General features: G+C 55.3%; 1 non-coding gene and 1 pseudogene across 1 annotated transcript; both read right to left on the bottom strand.

Annotated features, from left to right (window-relative positions):
• Positions 1-1,660: 1,660 nt before the first annotated feature.
• On the bottom strand, positions 1,661-4,639 carry LOC147702688 (28S ribosomal RNA; annotated as a pseudogene).
• A 1,373-nt stretch (positions 4,640-6,012) lies between these two features.
• On the bottom strand, positions 6,013-6,166 carry LOC147702689 (5.8S ribosomal RNA). Its single transcript, XR_015298642.1, has one exon. It is a non-coding gene; the product is annotated as a 5.8S ribosomal RNA (ribosomal RNA).
• Between the last annotated feature and the right edge of the window lie 4,510 nt (positions 6,167-10,676).

The raw sequence follows: 10,676 nt of genomic DNA on the forward strand, positions 1-10,676 counted from the left end.
TCCAGCCTTGCCCTTGCCGCTGTCCCACGCATCCAATGCACAACCTCCAGGCGGCAGATCCTTCTCCTTCCTCGCCGCCAAGACCTGGAACACCCCCCCCCCCCCACTTATCTGCTGCAGATCCAAGAACCTGCTCATCTTCAGAAAGCTACTTAAAACCTGGCTCTTCGAACAGTTGCAGCACCCCCCCTCAGCGCCTTGAGACCATCATGGGTAAGTAGTGCGCTTTACAAGTGCTTGATTGATTAATTAATTGATTGATTGATTGCACCTTAGCCCGGTTGGAGAGAGCCTCCCCGTGCCCCGGTGGACCCCCGTCCCCAGTGCCCGGACCCTTGACTGGCTTGCAGGACGGGGTCTCCTGCACCCTGGGACGGAGTAAGAGCCCTGGGCCCGGTCCGAGTTCCAGGCCAGGGTGCGCCTCCCAGGGCCCTGGAGGACACCCATCCCCAGTGCCTGGCCCTTCGGCTGGCTTGCAGGATGGGGGCTCCAGCACCCTGGGGCCCTGGGATGGAGCACAAACCCCGAGCCTGGTCACAGCTTCTAAACCCTAGCCAGGCCGGAGAGAGCCTCCCTGGGCCCCGGTGGACCCCGTCCCCAGTGCCCGAACCCTCGGCTGACTTCAGGATGAGGGGCTCCCGCACCCTGGGATGGAGCAGGAGCCCGGGCCTGGTCCCAGCTTTTGAAACCTAGCCAGGCTAGGGAAATCCTCCCCGGGCCCCAGTAGACCCACATCCCCAGCGCTCGGACCCTCGTCTGGCTTGCAGGATGGGAGACTCGTGCACCACGGAGCCCGCCGGATGGAGCACAAGCCCTGGTCCCAGCTTCCAAACCCTAGCCAGGCTGGGGAGAGCCTCCCGGGGTCCCCGGTGAACCCGGTGACCCCCATTCCCAGCACCCGGACCTTCGGTGTGAACCAAGGAGGGTTAAGCCCAGGCCATGCCCTCTCCCCACCGGCCTGCCTGCGGAGCCCATTTTCCTCAACTATTAGGCCCCCACTTAGTGGGGTCTTACAGAACTCTGGAGAAGGACAACAGTTGGAGACAGCCTGGCCAGCTGGCAGGCCGGCAATCTGGTCACCCAGCCCACAGGGTTATCTGGTCACCCGGCCCTCAGGGCCATCTGGCGACCAGGCTGCAGGGCCCTCTGGTCACCAGGCCCACCGGGCCATCTTGTCGCCCAGCCTGCAGGGCCATCTGGTCACCCGGCTCGCATGGCCATCTGGTCGCACAGTCAGGCGACCAGATGGCCCGGGACAGCCCAGATGGCCTGGGAGGATGCCGTATCCAGACACCCTTGCAGTCCAGTGAGGGTGGACTGGGGCTCCGAAGCAGCTGCTCGGGAGGCTCCTTCCTTGGGGCTGCCACTCGCCTCCCTGCTTGACTTGCCTGGGAGCAGTGGGAAGGGAGAGACCCGGCCGGCCCAGGCCATCTGGTCACTCTGCTGACCCGCAAGGTATGGTGATTCCCATCCTTGCACCCTGGTGGGGCAGGGACAGGAGAGCGAGGCCCCCGTGCCGCAGGGCGTGTAGTGGAAGTGGCCTCCCACGGGCCCGCGTTACCCCATTCATGTCCCTCCCGCTGGCCCGGCAGCAGAGGGACCCACCCCTGCCGCAGGGCGTGGTGGAGGAGGGCATCCGCGGGCACCCACACCCAGAGAGACAAAAACTTGGCTTAAAGTATGACATTCATTAGATCGCAGCGAGGGAGCTGCTCCGTCACTTACGAAAGCCTGACCCAGAATAGGGTCATCTACGAATGATTAGGCACCAGGTGCCCACGAACATGCGGTGCACTAAGGGCAATGGAGGCGGCCCCCTTCCGTCCGTACTCCGGTCCCTAAGCGAGCAGCTCTACGCCCCAGCCCCCCGAGAGAGGCCGGCTAACCCAGGCCAACTGAGGCTCCACGACACTGCAGTATCGTTAAGGTTTAGGGGGGATTTTGATTTAGAGGCGTACAGTCATAATAACACAGATGGTAGCTTCGCCCCATTTGCTCCTCACCCAAGCACATACACCAAATGTCTGAACCTGCTGTTCTTCTCGTACTGAACAGGATTACTATTGCAACAACACATCATCAGTAGGGTAAAACTAAACTGTTTTAATTAAACAATCAGATTCCCCTGGTCCACACCAGTTTTAAGTCAGCTGGTAGGTGCCAGCTGAGGCAGAACGCCGGCCTGCACCCCCAGTCAGGGGGCACGGCGAGAGGTGACCACCGCAGCTGGGACAATCCACAGGAAGGGCCCGGCTCAGGTCCAGAGTGGCCACAGCCCCGGAAGGAGGTGCCTCATCCAGCCTCGGTGCATGCCGAGCCACGCTTCGTGCCCTAGCCCAACTAATCCAGCCCTTACAGACAATCCTTATCCTGAAGTTATGGATCTGACTTGCCGACTTCCCTTACCAACATTGTTCCAACATGGCATCAGCTGTTCACCTTGGAGACCTGCTGCGGATAAGGGCACGGCCCGGCGTGAGATTTACACCATCTCCCCTGGATTTTCAAGGACTAGCAAGAGCTCACTGGATGCCGCTGGAACCACAACGCTTTCCAAGGCTCAGGCCGCTCTCCCAGGGTGAACCCATTCCAGGGTGCCCTGCCCTTCACAAGGAAAAGAGAACTCTCCCCGGGGCTCCCGCCATCTTCTCCTTGATCTTTTGCGTTACCTCACTGGATGCCGCGAGGGCGCCTGTCTCCTCCACTCCGGGTTCGGGGATCTGAACCGACTCCCTTTCGATTGGCTGAGGGCAACGGAGGCTATCGCCCATCCCTTCGAACGGTGCCCGCCCATCTTTTAGGACCAATTGACCCATGTTCAACTGCTGTTCACATGGAACCCTTCTCCACTTTGCCCTTCAAAGTTCTTGTTTGAATATTTGCTACTACCACCAAGATCTGCACCTGTGGCGGCTCCACCCAGGCCCTTGCCCCGGGCTTCTGTGTGCACCGCAGCGGCCCTCCTACTCATCGCGGCTTAGCCCCCGCAGCTCTCAGCACCGGCGACGGCCGGGTATGGGCCAGACGCTCCAGCGCAATCCATTTTTAGGGCTAATTGATTCGGCAGCTGAGTTGTTACACACTCCTTAGTGGATTCTAACTTCCATGGCCAACGTTCTGCTGTCTATATCAACCAACACATTTTCTGGGGTCTGATGAGCAGCGGCATCGGGCGCCTTAACCTGGCATTCGGTTTATCTCACAGTGCCAGTTCTGCTTACCAAAAGTGGCCCACTAGGCACTTGCATTCCATACCCGGCTCCACGCAAGCGACCTGGGCTTCTTACCCATTTAAAGTTTGAGAATAGGTTGAGCTTGTTTTGGCCCCAAGACCTCTAATCATTCCCCTTACCAGATAAAACTGGGGCTCCGAGTGCCAGCTATCCTGAGGGAAACTTTGGAGGGAACCAGTTACTAGATGGTTTGATTAGTCTTCCCCCTATACCCAGGTCGGACGACCAATTTGCACATCAGTACTATGGACCACCATCAGAGTTTCCTCTGGCTTTGCCCTGCCCAGGTATAGTTCACCATCTTTCGGGTCCTATCACACATGCTCATGCTCCAACTCCCCGACGGAGAGGGCGAGACGGGCCAGTGGTGCACACGCAGCTGGAAGGATGGCAGGATCCCACCTTAGCTGGCATGCACCGGCGCGCACCAGCCCTCACCTTCATTGCACCACAGGGTTTCGCTCGGCCCTCCGACTCGCACACGTGTTAGACTCCTTGGTCCCTGTTTCAAGATGGGTAGGGTGGGTGACCGACATCACAGCAGATCCCTTGCGCCCTGCATGGGCCACGCAGCCTGGCAGCACAACGGGGTTAGGTGCACTGAGAACAGTCTGCCCCAGTCAACAGTTGTGCTGGGAGCAGGGGGCACGTCCCCCCTTCAACCGCCTCAACACGCCCTGAGGGGTGGCCGGGAACGGGTGCCCGGTGGAGGGCACAGAGGCGGTCGAATCTCCCTTGGCCCTGTGGACACGGCGAAGCTGCTACCAGGGGGACTGTAACACCCTCCGCCAAAGCAGAAGGCCACCTGCCACCCCGAAGCCTTCCCAGACGACCTGGAGCCAGTCACGGTGCACCGCCGCAGAGGAAATGCACTCTGTGGGGGCTGGATAGGGCCCAGGCGCAGGGCCCGTGGAGGGGATCCGGAACTCCCAGGCCACCGACCTTCCCACGTATTGAATCCTCCAGGCAGACTGCACGTACCCCACTGTTTACCTCTCGACAGCTTCACACCCTCTTGAACTCTCTCTTCGAAGATCTTTTCAACTTTCCCTTACGGTACTTGTTGGGTATCAGTCTTGCACCCAAATTTATCCTTAGATGGAGTTTACCACTCACTTTGGGCTACATTCCCAAGCAACCTGACTCTGAGAAGACCCGATCCCGGGACGCCGGGGGCAGCTACCGGCCTATCACCGTCCGCGTGGTGAGACTCGATCAGAAGGACTTGGGCCCCCTGAGCAATGCCGGGGAGTCAGTCTTCTGTATGCCACATTTCCCGTGCCCGCCATCGGCGCGGGGCTCTTCCCTCTTTACTCACCGTTACTAAGGAAATCCAGGTAAGTTTCTTTTCCTACGCTTCGTAATATGCTTAAATTCTGTGGGTACATTAGAAGGGAAAATTGGCAAAAGGAGGAACGAATATAAGCAAATTTTCAACATAGATAACATAAATTCTCCTATTGTTCTTGTGGCAAAAAGTCCACTGTACAATTATTCAAATGTTTTCAAATATCATCACGCACACAGGAGGATAAGATTACACATTTCTATTTATTGTAATCCAGTCAAAGTATATTTATCTCATTTATTGTATATATATATCACAAAACACAAGCGGAAAATCCTCTCAAAGCAAATCTATACACTATACACAGCAAATAAACATACCTATGTACATATCTATATACAACAAATATACACAGTGAGACAACATATACACTTTATACAGCAAAACATACAACAAAAGAAGTGGACATATTATATATATATATATATATATATATATATATATATATATATATATATATATATATATATATATATATATATATATATATATATATGTATATATATATATATATATCTTTGTTGAGTACTTCCTATCTTTCACCCTATAGAACAGTACTACAAGAGTGTCCTCCTATTAAATCTAGGCGGTACACTAGGAGGTAGTCGGACACAACGGTTCCAAGCCAAATCCTCAAGGAACCTAAGTCTTCACATGTGTCCAGTGGTGTATCTTTCACAAATTAATTGAAAATAAAAAGACTCCTCCAATTAGAAAATGTCGACGCGGTCGCGTTTCGGCCTTCCAACAACTCAGGCCTCTTCAGGACACGGCGACAAAAGAAGGGGGAACTTCAAATCCACGGCGGCTAAGCCGTCCGTAATGTACCACAACGCCAACTGTTTCTTGTATATATCCGCTCTGTTACTCTTAAGGGCAAATCTTGAGGTCGTAAATGATCCTATGTTCTTGAATGTTCGAGTATCGGCAGTCCTTAGTTCTGCTACAACGAGTCGCGATAAAGGTCAGGGTCATCACGTCTGATCTGAGGTCGTAATTGGAAGCAAACGCCAAAGCCTTAAGGGGGTGCCAGGGAAGACAGTTCCCTGCCAGTGCAGGGGCCTGAAGCCCCGGCAGCGCGTCCCCTCTTTCCCCGGATCAGATCTGGTGGGGTTTCGCCCTCACTGAGAGGCCGGCTGCGGAGATGTGCACCCGACACTCGTTCGTGCGGGCAACCGGTGGGATACCACAGACAGCCATGCACAGCACGTAGCCAGGTGCATCGGGACAGGCCCGGTGCTGACCGGTTACCAGACCTCTTCTCAGGGCTAGGCACGCTGGCGGCGTACCTCCGCAGCAGGTCGCGGTGAGGGACCCTGCCACGGGTGATCGGGGGTCTGACCTTGTGGGGGGACAAAGAGAAGTGGAACTAACCCTGCAACAGCCCCCAGCCGTGTCCCGTGGAAGCCCCGAGGCAAATTGACGATCGAGCGACCCTCAGACAGGTGTAACCATGGGAGGAACCCGGGGCCGCAAGGTGCGTTTGAAATGTCGATGATCAATGTGTCCTGCAATTCACACTAATTCTCGCAGCTAGCTGCGTTCTTCATCGACTAGCGAGCCGAGTGATCTACTGCCAAGAATCACAGGCAACTTTTCAAAAGCGTTCACCCACCTGCGGGTGCAGGAGAGGCGGGTGGAACGCGATGCTGTCCGTCCGCTGCCCGTGCAGCAAGATGGCACGGGGCCCTGTTCAAGGCTTCTTCTCTGGGAGTCAGACTGCACCGTTGGGAGAAAATAAACTTTAACAGGTGCTCGACCCGGGAGTCCACCCCCATCCACCCTTGGGCGAGGGAGGGGGCTCCCGGAGTGATGGAAGCAGGCAACCCTACAGCTGCCAGTCCCTCCTGGAGCAACCGGAAGGGACCGCGCGAGTCATGAAACCCCTCAGCGAGGCCGCACATGACCGGGTCATACCCGGTACCGGGCAATGAGGGAGGGTTGCCCCATCTGCACATCAGCCGTCTATCGCCAGGCAGCCCGAGCCATGCCAGCAGGCTGGTGATCAGCCCATCTCACCCCAGCCCGGGTCGGAGATGCCGGAAGAGAAGAGCCAGGCAGCTCCCCATCTCACACGCCTCCCACGAGAGGAGCCAGGGTCCCCTCGCAGGCCCTCAGCCCCTTCTGTTCCAGGCCTCCCTGCTGCATGAGAAGGGCCACTCCCCGGCTCCCATCAGGACTTTCAAGGCAGCCCTGCCATCTGGTCGCCCTATTGGAAAGCATTGCGTGGGACCAGATGGCCGAGGGCATAGGTGCAACCAGATGGCTGGGACCGAAAGGACACCCATCTGCCCGCCCCGCGCTGTCCAGGTAGGGCCCCGGCCTGCCCTAGCAGGCTCAGAGGAGCTCTCGGGACCAGAGGCTGGGGGAGGACTACCCGCTGACTGAGTGAGCCTGTCCCAGGCACTGTGTTCCACCGTGGGCTGGAGGTGGGAGCCCCAGCCCCCTTGGGAGGTGTTGTCCGGGCATAGCCCATCTGGTCCCCAGCAGAGAACCACCAGCCCGGGAGGGGTATTCTGGCATACCCTGCCTCTAGTAATCTGGTGGAAAGCTACCACACTTTCTGCGAAACCGTGCGCACCAAGTAACGGAGGGTACCCAGGGTGCGGAGGAGCCCAACCTCCTGGAGCCCTGGCTGGGATCGGGGGCCAGTGAGCCCCCATTGGGACTCCCAAGGCAGCCCTGGCATCTGGTATCCCCATTGGAAAGCATTGCGTGCCACCAGATGGCCGAGGGGAAAGGTGCGACCAGATGGCCGGGACCGGAAGGACTCCCATCTGCCCACCCTGAGCCCTCGAGCTTAGGCTCCACCTGCCCTTGCAGGACTCGGGTGCTCCACTTCCCCGGTGGCTCGGGGACCCCGCTGGGTCTCGGACACGGAGAGGACCACTGGAGCTCTTGGGTCCAGATGCCCGGGGGCGGACTGCCCAGGACTAATCCTGGGCAATGAACTCAACTCCGCTAGCGGAGTTTGTGGAGATTTGTTAATTATGCATTCCATTAAAAACAAGGAGTTCAGGCAAAACTCCAGTCCTCCAAGTAGTGAAGTCAGCACTAAACTGCACCCACAAATGCTTTGATAAAACAACATTACATGCTAAAAAGCATATAACCAATTCACAAAAGCTTGGCTCTTGACGTCGAGTGAGTCCTCTTAAGGAGCTTTTCCAAAAGTTGTCCAAATCTCTGGAACTACCTCCTGAAGTTCCTCTTGAGGGTGTAAAGCATCTAGAACACAAAGAATCCAAGGCTCTAGTGGCTCTGAGATGGTCCTTGGAAGTATGAACTACAGTTTCCACAATGCACCTGACCAAATCCTTAAAAGTCCACTGGACATACTCCAGGATGAGAGCTTCTAGAGGACGATGGTGTAGGGAAGCTCTGATAACCTGTTGCTTTCAGGGAGTCCGCTACTTAATCCTTTTTGAAGCAAGGCAAAGTCCTCAGGGATGTCGTTTCCAAGTATGCAGCAGGTGCGGTCCTTCAGAGAGCAAGCCTTTGGTGTGAAGATCAGAGTTCCAGCAGGGCAGTCCTTCTCCTTGTGGTATGCCGCTCTCACATATTTATTTAATCATATGGGGTGACAAGCAGGGGGTACCCCTGTCCAATGAGGTGCAGGGGGTTACCTGAAAGCATGACAGCTTCCTCGAAAGTGTGGCATATTCTTGTCCCACAAAGCACTGCACTTTAAAATTCAAGATGGAGAATTAATCTCATGGAGAGTAAGACCTGGCTATACCAACCTAATGGTGCGGTTCATTTCCATAAAAACTCCCCCGCAGGACCTTCTGCAAATTCTATTCCTGGGTCAGCCATCAGCCGGGAGGTACAGGAAGAGGGGGCATTTCGTACTGTCCTTCTCTCTTTTAAGCCAATTTTGATTTACCCAGCCCCTTTTCTGTCCTGACTTCTGCAGTTGCAGAGCTCCCCCTCCAGATAACCTTTGCTCAATGCTGGCCACTTATCACTTCATCAAAGCAACTTGGCTAAGACTGTTAAACTTTAGCAGCAAGCATCAGAGCAACTAGATATCTTCATTGCCTAGAAAAGAATGCTCTGCAACACGAGGAACTGATACTCGTGAATCTAAGATCACCTCCATCTTATATTCGTAAGCTTTAGAGTTTGGCCCAGAACTGAAACTGCTCTTCTCTGAATGACAGACAGTGCATCATGGTTGGCCTATAGCAAGAACAGATGCATCTTTAGAGGGACAAAATGCAGTTCTACACTTTATTATCATCACCACTCACCCTCACCCCTGATGCAAAGAGTAATTGTAAAAGCTAAAGAGGTAGTGGTGATAGATAATACAATTATCCGTAAAATCTAGGTTAGCGTGATTGTGAGTAGCAGTTTTTTCCAGGACTATAAAGATTAACCCAAATGCCACTCTGATCTTTGGAAAACAAAACCGAAAATATGTGGGGGGGAAACTGCAGTCCTGGGTGACACAGCCAGCTCTCCAGTAAATTATTACAATGGTGTCTAGGCGAGGGCTCCAAGACACCCAAGTTGCTTGCATCGAATAGGCACAAAAGTAGGCAATAAGAGCAGTCCTGGGATGGAAAAGTCAATAAACTACATTGAAAGCCAGCTCTACACTGCCCTCTGGTAGTCAAAGACTGCCACTGAAGATTGTAGTGTTCAAAATATTGGCAAGAGATGGGCCCTACTTATGTGTATAATCGAATACCAAAGACTAAAATAAAAGAAATGGAGAGGTTGAATTGTAAGTACCAAGTGGAAAAGAGTCCTTAAATAAATCAATCAATCAATCACAGCATTTGTATAGCGCGCTACTCACCCGGAAGGGTCTCAAGGCGCTTGGGGGAAGGGGTCCACTACTACTCGAACAGCCAGGTCTTGAGTTGTCTCCTGAAGGCGAGGTGGTCCTGGGTCAGCCGGAGGTGGATGGGGAGGGAGTTCCATGTCTTGGCCGCCAGGTAGGAGAAGGATCTGCCTCCGGCGGTGGCTCTCCGGATGCGTGGTACGGTTGCGAGGGCGAGGCTGGTAGACAGTAGCTGGTGGGTGGGTGTGTAGAAGGTCAGGCGGTCGTTGAGGTACTTGGGGACCAGGTCGTGGAGAGACTTGTGTGCGTGGGTGAGGAGCCTGAACGTGATCCTCTTGTCAACGGGGAGCCAGTGCAGGTCCCTCAGGTGGCCGGAGATGTGGCTGCGTCGGGGGATGTCCAGAATGAGTCGGGCGGAGGCGTTCTGGATGCATTGGAGTCTTTTCTGTAGCTTGGCTGTGGTTCCGGCGTCGAGGGAGATACCGTAGTACAGGCGGCCGGTGACGAGGGCCTGGGTGACCGTCTTCCTGGTTTTGGTCGAGATCCATCGGAAGATCTTGCGAAGCATGCGAAGGGTGTGAAAGCATGATGAGGATACGGCGTTGACTTGTCTGGTCATCGAGAGGGAGGAGTCCAGGATGAAGCCCAGGTTGCGTGCGTGGTCTGTTGGCTTGGGGGCGGTGCCCAGGGCTGGGGGCCACCAGGAGTCGTTCCAGGCAGAGGGTGATGGTCCCAGGATGAGGACTTCCGTCTTGTCTGAGTTCAGTTTCAGGCTACTGTTTTTCATCCACTCAGCGAGGTCTTTCATCCCTTCGTGTAGGCTGGTTCTGGCGGTGTCGGGGTCTCTGGTGAGGGAGAGGATCAGCTGGGTGTTGTCGGCGTAGGAGATGATGTTGAGGTTGTGTTGGCGTGCGATGGCGGCTAGAGGTCTCATGCAGATGTTGAAGAGGGTGGGGCTGAGGGATGATCCTTGCGGGACTCCACAGATGACTTCGGTGGCCTCGGATCGAAACGGGGGGAGGCGGACTCTCTGTGTTCTTCCGGCGAGGAATGAGGTGATCCACTTCAGAGCCTTCTCTTGGATGCTGGTGTTGTCGAGGCGTTGGACTAGGGTGCGGTGGCAGACAGTGTCGAATGCTGCGGAGAGGTCCAGGAGGATGAGTGCCGCTGTTTCCCCGTTGTCGAGCAGGGCTCGGATTTCGCCGGTGGCTGCGATGAGGGCAGTCTTGGTGCTGTGGTTGGCTCTGAAACCGGACTGTAAGAGGTCGAGGGATCCGTTCGTCTCGAGGAAGGCGGCAAGCTG

The sequence above is a fragment of the Lissotriton vulgaris genome, chromosome 7 (genome assembly GCF_964263255.1).
Source record: "Lissotriton vulgaris chromosome 7, aLisVul1.2, whole genome shotgun sequence".
Lineage (NCBI taxonomy): Eukaryota > Metazoa > Chordata > Amphibia > Caudata > Salamandridae > Lissotriton > Lissotriton vulgaris.